Genomic DNA, 8338 nt, shown 5'->3' with positions numbered 1-8338 from the left:
TCACACACCTCTCAACAGACCTGCCAGAAATCTAATGCCCAAGGAGTTGATCAGATTCCTCTTCCACTAAAACTGTAGTGGGATCCCCAGATTGATCATTGATCATACTTTGCCTTAGACGTCTCCCTGTGTAGGTACCTGTTCCTGCATGCCAGTTCCTCCCTGTGTTTGACTCCTTGAAGACCCGCCCACGGGGTCCTTTCTCAGCCCAGTCGAGGCGTCCACACAGGGAGGCCAAACTGCCTCCCCAGCGCGCTCAGTGGTTCACGTCACCCAGGCCTATCAGGGGCCCCCACGTGGGTGTCTAAAGGATTGGCACCAACTACCAGGTGCATATTTTCTCCAGGGGTGATCTCGCTTCCCCATGAGGGAACCAAAAATGTTGCAGGAAAACAAGGCCCAACGGAGAGAAAACCCAAACACCACATTTATAAGAGGAAGGGCTTTATTCACTAGCCAGGAGCTTATGGCGTAGAAGAATTCCAAATGGCCGCACTCCCCGACTGCCTTGGTCTTTGCCTTTTATTGACAGTCAAAAAGTTCCACCCCACAGATACCCTTCTCATTGGCCAGTTTGAATCAAGCAGGAGATGCTATTTCCGCCCCTACAGAACTATACAGGATTTCACAGAACTTGGAAATTTCCAAGTTTTAGGAAGTTAAGTTTACAAATTCCCAAGAGCTGAGTCACCGTGTAGAGGACCCTGCATGTGTATCCTTGTGGTCTCCTTGAGAAGACCTGTTCTCCTAGACCTCACCCTTCCTAGGTATCCTTCCTCAGAAAGTTGCATTATTTTCAGTTTTTTACTACAACAAAGATGCTTTTGATAAATAATCTTTACACATGTTGCTTCATACAGGTTTACTGCTTATGTCCAGAGACATAAATCAAAACCAAGCCCTAAAAGAATCACCCTCAATTTTGGAAATTCTAATGACCTAACGTTATTAATTTACTTCTTTACTATCCATCCCATTTAACCAAGACAAGTGGCTTTCATTTATAAAGGCAAGTTACCTAAATAGTTGGAAACAAGGGATGTCTGTCATGTGTATGTCTGTAGTGCTACCTAGGACCTCTAGAGAAACGTTGCTTTTCAATGAGAAAAATTATGGAAGTAAGGACAATAGCATATGAGTCATGTAAAGAACATACCAAAACCTTGGAAAGCCTTTGGCCTTCTCATCTTGACCTCCATTTGAAGGAGGATTTGTCAAGGTGTCTGAGGATTTGTCTTCTGAATTGATTCTCACACGCATTCCTTCCTTTGTATTCCTTTCCTTTCAGCTACATTTTCTGAAACGATTGCTCCATCATTAATGCCCTTTTTATTCTGTAGAGGAGGAAAAGTTTTGTTTTTCCTCTACTTGATGTAGGGTCATTGTCTGGGACTCTGTAAATTAGACTGAAAAAAGACTGATTAACAAGAAAAAAATAAACAGAAATGTACTGACGCATGCGCAGCGCACACAGGCAGGACTACTCAGTGAGGAGCCACCTGAAGGAGTAGAGAGAATGTGAGCACATACGGCCTCTTAACAAAAGAAGAATACATTTGTGAAAAAGAACAAAAATGTGGGGAGGCAAATTCATGGAGAAACTTAGTAAAGCTGTATAGATTCCTCTGGGGCTGGGTTGGATGAGAGTCTAGACTTTGTGTACATATTTATATAACCATCTCCTTCCTGGTAGAGAGGGGAAGAGAACCCAATTTTAGGCAAATAGGGGGAGGATGGAGAGATTTCCTGTATTTACTTCTCAATTGTCTTCAACTCAAATAATTCTTATGCAAGTAAGTGGCAATTTTAAATTGCACAGGTAGTTCATGGCCACCCTGTGTTATGTAACACCTTTATCTTCTTTGTTGTTGTTGCTACAATGTGTTCTCAAGAACTTCTTTGAGTAACTGTTTTCATCATTTAGTCTCTCCCCAAGCACTCAATGGAAAATTTAAAGCACAGGCAAGATTTTGTGTGTTTATGGTTGTTTGTTTTTGGTTTTTGGTTAAAAGAAAACTTTTTAAAATCACACATTGCCTAAATGTGAATTAAATTAACATTTATACCTAATGTGTTTATATAGATTGATAACTTTATAAGAGGCCGGTATTTTCACCTCCACCCACACAATGTGATCTCTGCATAGTCCTCGCATGGACAACAATGGCTTGCAGGAGAGTTCCTTTATCAATTCTTCTCAGCTACCCCCCCCTCCCCGCCCCATCCAGGGCATGTTCTCTACTAGTCATGGAGTCCTTGGACTTTTTGAAGCATCTGTAGTTGGTGCCTCCAGTATTACTTAGAAAAGTCTGAGTGTGGAGGCAGTGGAGTGGGGAGGACTCTACTTTTTTTCCTCAATAATCCTATTTACTTAATTGATTGATTTATTGCCATCTTTTCTCCTCTTTTACTGCCTTCCTTTTTTCTCACTAGTACCTTAACTCTTACCTTCTGTGTTTCTGTCTGTAAGTAGTACCTTCCTCAACTTCCTTTATCTGCTTTGCAGAATTCTGAAAGCAAAGGTCTCTAAAATATAAATGAGCTACTAGTACAATGGGAATGGTTTGTTTGATTATAGTCAAGGGTAAGTTAACATTACTATAACCCTCCTTTTAAAAAATGTATTGGTGCCTGTAGCACAGTGGGTAGGGCACTGGCCACATGCACCAAGGGTGGCAGGTTCGAGCCCAGCCTGGGCCAGCTAAACAACAATGACAACTGCAACAAAAAATAGCTGGGTATTGTGGAGGTTCCTGTAGTCCCAGCTACTTGGGAGGATGAGGCAAGAGAATTGCTTAAGTGCAAGAGTTTGAGGTTTCTATGAGCTGTGATGCCATGGCACTCTCCCGAGGGCAACAGAGTGAGGCTCTGTCTCTAAATAAATAAATAAATAAATAAATAAAATAAAATAAAATATGTATTGATACTTCAGTTGGTTTAATATGGTTCTAAATAATTCTTTAGTCACTTGCTACTGTTCTTATTTTTTAGAAATGAAGATGTCTTAGTTTTGTACTTGAAATTTTGTGTACATATTTATATAACCATCACAGAGTCACCCAAATATATAGAAACTGCATGTTTTTAGAGTACCACAGAGGATAACGTTATTGGTATGTGAATTCAAACTCATTTTCTTATATAAGTGAGAAAGAAACACAAATCATAATTTTTGCTGTGGTTATGATTACCTTGTGATGATTATCCTGTAACATATTGTTATTTGGGCAGTGAAATTTTGAAGAAAAGAACAAAAGACAGAAGAATAGAAAATATTTAGCAACAAAGAGAGGAAATTGTGTTCGACTACACTGAAATACTCAAATTATGGTTAAACTGATGGCCTGCCTGATAGTGTTGGCTGATTGCTCCCTTCCAGGGGGATTATAAACAAAGATTTACTATCAAAATATTTTTTATTTGTCTGAAAACTAATTTGGCAAGCCTGGAGATCAGAGGTATGGAGCAGATGGGAAAAGCAACCCGTTACTCTGTCTTAAAGCTGCAGAGAGACCTTCAGCAAGTAGAATGGAAATGTCACTTGGGTCCGGAAGCTTCGAAAATATCAGGAAGGAAGACAGTATCCATCTCGCAGCCCATAGCTCACAAAATCCCTCTCTCTTCCAGCAGGTATTAAACATTAATGACCGTTTCTATAATAAGGGCCAAGGATGGCTCTTTGCCGTAGAGCTGCCCAATCATGTGGGTTGTGTTGGATTTTCAACAGCAGCAGGTTTTGCCATTTTTTTTTCCTGTTCCTTTTATCACTGCAAGAATCTTCAGCCTGAAGGTAATGAAGTGCTTCCTTTATCACTCTGTATCATTTGAAATATTTATCTGATTATTTGAATAAAAAGTTACTGCAACAATAGTAACTCTATCCCTGTGTATACTCAGACTTCAAAAGGAAAAAGAAAGCTTAATGAATGAAATAATACTAAGACATCTGTCAATAAATTTTGCAAGTAACAAAAAATGTCACAGGAAGCTTCAGCTTGTTTAAACAATGCCAAGCATTGGATCAACCTCTAAGCAACATTTGGTCTTTAGAGTAATACATTGGACATCAGCACGTTTAAAAAGCTTTAATTTTTTACATATATTTGAGTGTTTCTGAACATGTTCTTGCCACCTTGTTGATTTAAAGTGGAGTCTGACAGACAGTTTTCTCATGATCCATGTTATTCCACCTTCGTGTTTCTGGTTCTGTGACTTGGCGAGTATGGTGCACGGCCACGCCTGAGTACAGGTGCCTTCCAGTCTTCACTTGCCTGGCTGTGGGGAGTTTAGTGTTTTGCAGAGAATCCCTCACTGTGTACTTTCGGGAGTAAACACAGGTGGCAACATGAGTCCACCAATGAGTTAGTGTCATACAAGGTCACTCTGAGACTTAGTTCCCTTAAGACCCAACAGCTATAGGGGCTACACTAATTACATTCCCATCAACAGTCTACAAGGATCCTCTTCTCCCTACGTACTGGCCAATACTTACATCTTTGTAGTAATAGTCATTTTTTTAGTACTCATTCTGACAGGTGTGAGTTGATATATCATTGCAGTTTTAATTTGCATTTCCCTAAAGATTAATGATGTTGGGCATTTTTTTCATGTATCTTTTGGCCATTCATATGTTTTCTTTTGATAAATATCTATCCAGGTCTCTTGCCCATTTTTGTTCTTGCTATTGAGTTGTTTTATATATATATATATATATATATATATATATATATATATATATATGTATATATATTGTGGTGAAGGAAAGTACTACCAAATCCAAAAAGGGGGGGAGGGGACCAGCCATGTAGCAGCACCTCTCGCCCCCTACCATAAGAATGTGACCCTTTGCAACTGTTCCAGGAAATAGCCCCAAGCTAAAGCAGATACCCGGTAACCGGTTCTGAGAAAAGAGCTAAGCAAATGTTTAACTGCTGATCTTGTCTTAAGACAGATGAGTAATGAACCAGAGTTCTTCTTATCTGGAAAGCCCCTGCTATGTCTGCTACCCCTCCCTACTTTGTGGTTTTTGCCTTTATAAGCTTGTAAAACCTGCTGTTTGGGGCTTGACTCCTCTGCTCCTGAAAGAGTTACGAGTTAAGCCCCAGCATGCTGGAATAAAATCCTCTTGATGATTGCATCAAGTGCCGTCTCTTGCGGTTGATTGGGGTCGTCGTTGTTCAGGACAGAGTGGGGGGTCCTGCCCCAAGTCTTTCAGTGGTTTTTGGCTGGGGCTGGGTTTGAACCCACCACCTCTGGCATATGGGGCCGGTGCCCTACTCCTTTGAGCCACAGGCACCACCCAAGTTTTTTATATATTTTTGATATTACCTCCTTATTGAATAAATGACCTGCTAATTTTTCTCCTAATCTTGCTCTTGATACTGTTCATTGTTTTCTTTGCTGTGCAGGCGTGCCTGCACAGCACAGAAAACAATTTGTCATTTGTGCTTGTGGGGTTAACCCCCCAAAATCATTGCCCAGACCAATTTTGTACAATTTTTCTTCCACGTATTTCCCCCCATGTCAGGCAGGTATTGTGTTGACATAACAAGGTGTGTGAGAGACACATGTCACACAGGTGCATGAAAACCCATCAGGCTGATGATGAACTTCAAAAGGATCTTTCCCTCATGTTTTTCTGGTATCTTCCTAAAACTTCATAGGATGATAGCTATTAAATACAGAAACCAGAAATCAAACTCAGGTCATAGTGACACCAAATCTCTTACTACTTATGTCATAATCTATTATCTTGATAGCTCTTGTGGATTAAGTAAGATGTGATATGAAGATCTTAGCTTAGTGTCTCACAGAAAGTTTCCACAATTTAATAATAATTATTAATTATAATTTTAGTTTCACATCGTAATTACAAGGTTGATATTGCTAGAAGTTGTTTTATTTTAATACAAATTATATTTGTTAGTAGAATTCTGTGGAATGCATCAGCTTTTCTGTTTCCTATTTTTGGTATTTCTAGATTGCTGGAAGAGGAAAGAGAGTAGTTAATTACTTGGGGGACTTATGCAGAACTACTCTAACATGGATGCTACATTGTTACATTGTTGGTAAACTAAGTTGTTATCTTCCTTGTGATCACTTTGATGAGATTGTTGTCTTAGTAGGGCCCTGGGGGGAAAGGATGAGGTGGCCTTTGTGATAGGGGGGAAAGAGATAAAGACCAAACGAGATGCTCCTAGCAATTGGGACAAGCTGGAAATTGCCAGAGACTTGCACCTGGGAGGCAGCAAAAGGGGGACCATGGCACCTGTGCAGAACAATTGCTTGGCTGACTGTCAGTGTTAGGGGCAGTTAACCAAGAGAAAACAAGGCAGGTGCTGCAGGGAGTAACCTCCGAGTAGACAATAATTTTCATGTGGTTCTATACCACTGACTGCAGTGTTACATTTTTGTCATGTGGAAACTGAGTGTCAACCTTTTAGAGCAGGAAGGGGCAGAGGGATGACTTCTCAGGCTGTGCCTTTGGTCCTAAGCCACAAGGAGATTTAAAACAATGTAATAAAAGGTATGGAGAGGTTGTACAACGTTATGAATGTAACACCCTTGAATGTAACACTTACAAATGGCTAAAATGAGAAATTTCGTTATATAATATTTAAAAAATACATTTTAAAGTTGAATTTTTAAAAAGTTTTAAAAATAATGTACTGTACCAAAAGCCATTAAACTGTATACTGTAAATGGATGACTTGTACGGCATATGAGTAATACTTCAATATGCTGTTTTAAGAAAAGCAAACATTTTGTTGCTCTGATTCGTGGGTGAATTTTCCCTTACTTCTCTGAAGGTGTGTCACATAGACTTTCCAGAACACAGTGAGAATTTGATATAATGGGAACCACATATGTATGTATTTATACAGGGTGGCCATAAGGTTCATATGCAATTTAAAATAGACAACTATATATTTGTGCATATATATCTGTATGTATATTTGAAACAGAGTTTTACTCTGTTGCCCTGGTAGAGTGCCATGGTGTCATCATAGCTCACAGCAACCTCAAATTTCTGAGTACAAGCCATTCTCCTACCTCAGCCTCCAGGGTAGCTGGGACTACAGGTGCCCGCCAAAAGGCCCAGCTAATTTTTCTATTTTTAGTAGAGACAGAGTCTCACTCTTGCTCAGGCTGGTTTTAAACTCCTGAACTCAAGAGATCCACCTGCCTTAGCCTCCCAAAGTGCTAGGATTATAGGCCTGGGACTCACGTGAATCTTAAGGATGTTGGTAACTCTGTAAACAGGGATGAATATGTTATGTCTGGCATTTGGGATAATATAATCCATTGAATGAAGGAAAGTACTTGACTGAAATACAGGGCTCATGTGTTTATCTTGAGGTTCTCATTTTCTTATTCCTCAGTTGCCAACTATAGTGCGTTGCTTTGTGCTCAGCCTAACAAAGCTGTGCTCATAAAATCTCCTCTGTTCAGAAGCTGACAGCATCAGACAATAGACGTTTGCTAATTAATATTTAATGGGCCTATGGATTTTTCCTCAGCAGCTGGAGTGCTAAATAATAGTCAATTAGCAAATGTGTTAATTAACTCTAATTACATACCACATGAGCTTCTTCAAGGATTTTGCCTTATAGATTTACAAGTGAAGTTCCACCACTTTTCTTGAACACACTAGCCAGCTAATTAATTGATAAATAATAATTCATTGTTCTCTCCAAACATGAATTTAAAAATCTAGTGTGAAGCTTGATGGCTTTAAAAAATGACATTTAAGAGTATAAGATGAATCTGATGTCTCACTTTTTAAAATGAGTTTGTCTTAATCACCAAGGAGTTTTTCATTCATATGTGAATGACTGAGGAGAAAGGCATGGTGAGTTTTGTGAGTGTGACTGTGTGTGTGTGAGTCTGTGTGAGTGTGAGTGTGTGTGTGAGTGTGTGAGTGAGTGTGTGTGTGTGTGAGTGAGTGAAAAAGAAAGAAAGAAAAGAAGGAAGAAAGAAGAGAAGAAGGAAGGAAGAAAAGAAGAGATTTAGGAAAGAAAGAAATAGAAAGAGAAAGAGAGAAGAGAAAGGATGAAAAAGGAGGGAGAAAGAGCAAGAACAGAAAGGAAGGAAGAAAAATGAACTGGGAAACATCAAGGAGGCGGGTTCTTTGTGAGGAGTCAGGATATGCCAAGCTTGACTTGCAATATGCAAAATTATGAACTTCAGGAGCAAGGGCAATCAATATGTACCATGCAATTAACAGCAATCTTCTGAGCTTCATGTGCCAGTTAAAGAAAACGCTTCTGAACATTGTATGGTGCCTGCCACTGGGGACAGAGAATGCTCCGAGGAAAGAAATTAGCATAGCAGCTTT

The 8338-nt window shown here is 39.6% G+C and overlaps 1 non-coding gene across 1 annotated transcript; it reads right to left on the bottom strand.

The window, feature by feature from the left end:
* Positions 1-5521: 5521 nt before the first annotated feature.
* On the bottom strand, positions 5522-5621 carry LOC128591097 (small nucleolar RNA U13). Its single transcript, XR_008381526.1, has one exon. It is a non-coding gene; the product is annotated as a small nucleolar RNA U13 (small nucleolar RNA).
* Positions 5622-8338: the final 2717 nt, after the last annotated feature.

The sequence above is a fragment of the Nycticebus coucang genome, chromosome 7 (assembly GCF_027406575.1).
Source record: "Nycticebus coucang isolate mNycCou1 chromosome 7, mNycCou1.pri, whole genome shotgun sequence".
NCBI lineage: Eukaryota > Metazoa > Chordata > Mammalia > Primates > Lorisidae > Nycticebus > Nycticebus coucang.
This window is presented reverse-complemented; position numbering and strand designations above follow the sequence as displayed.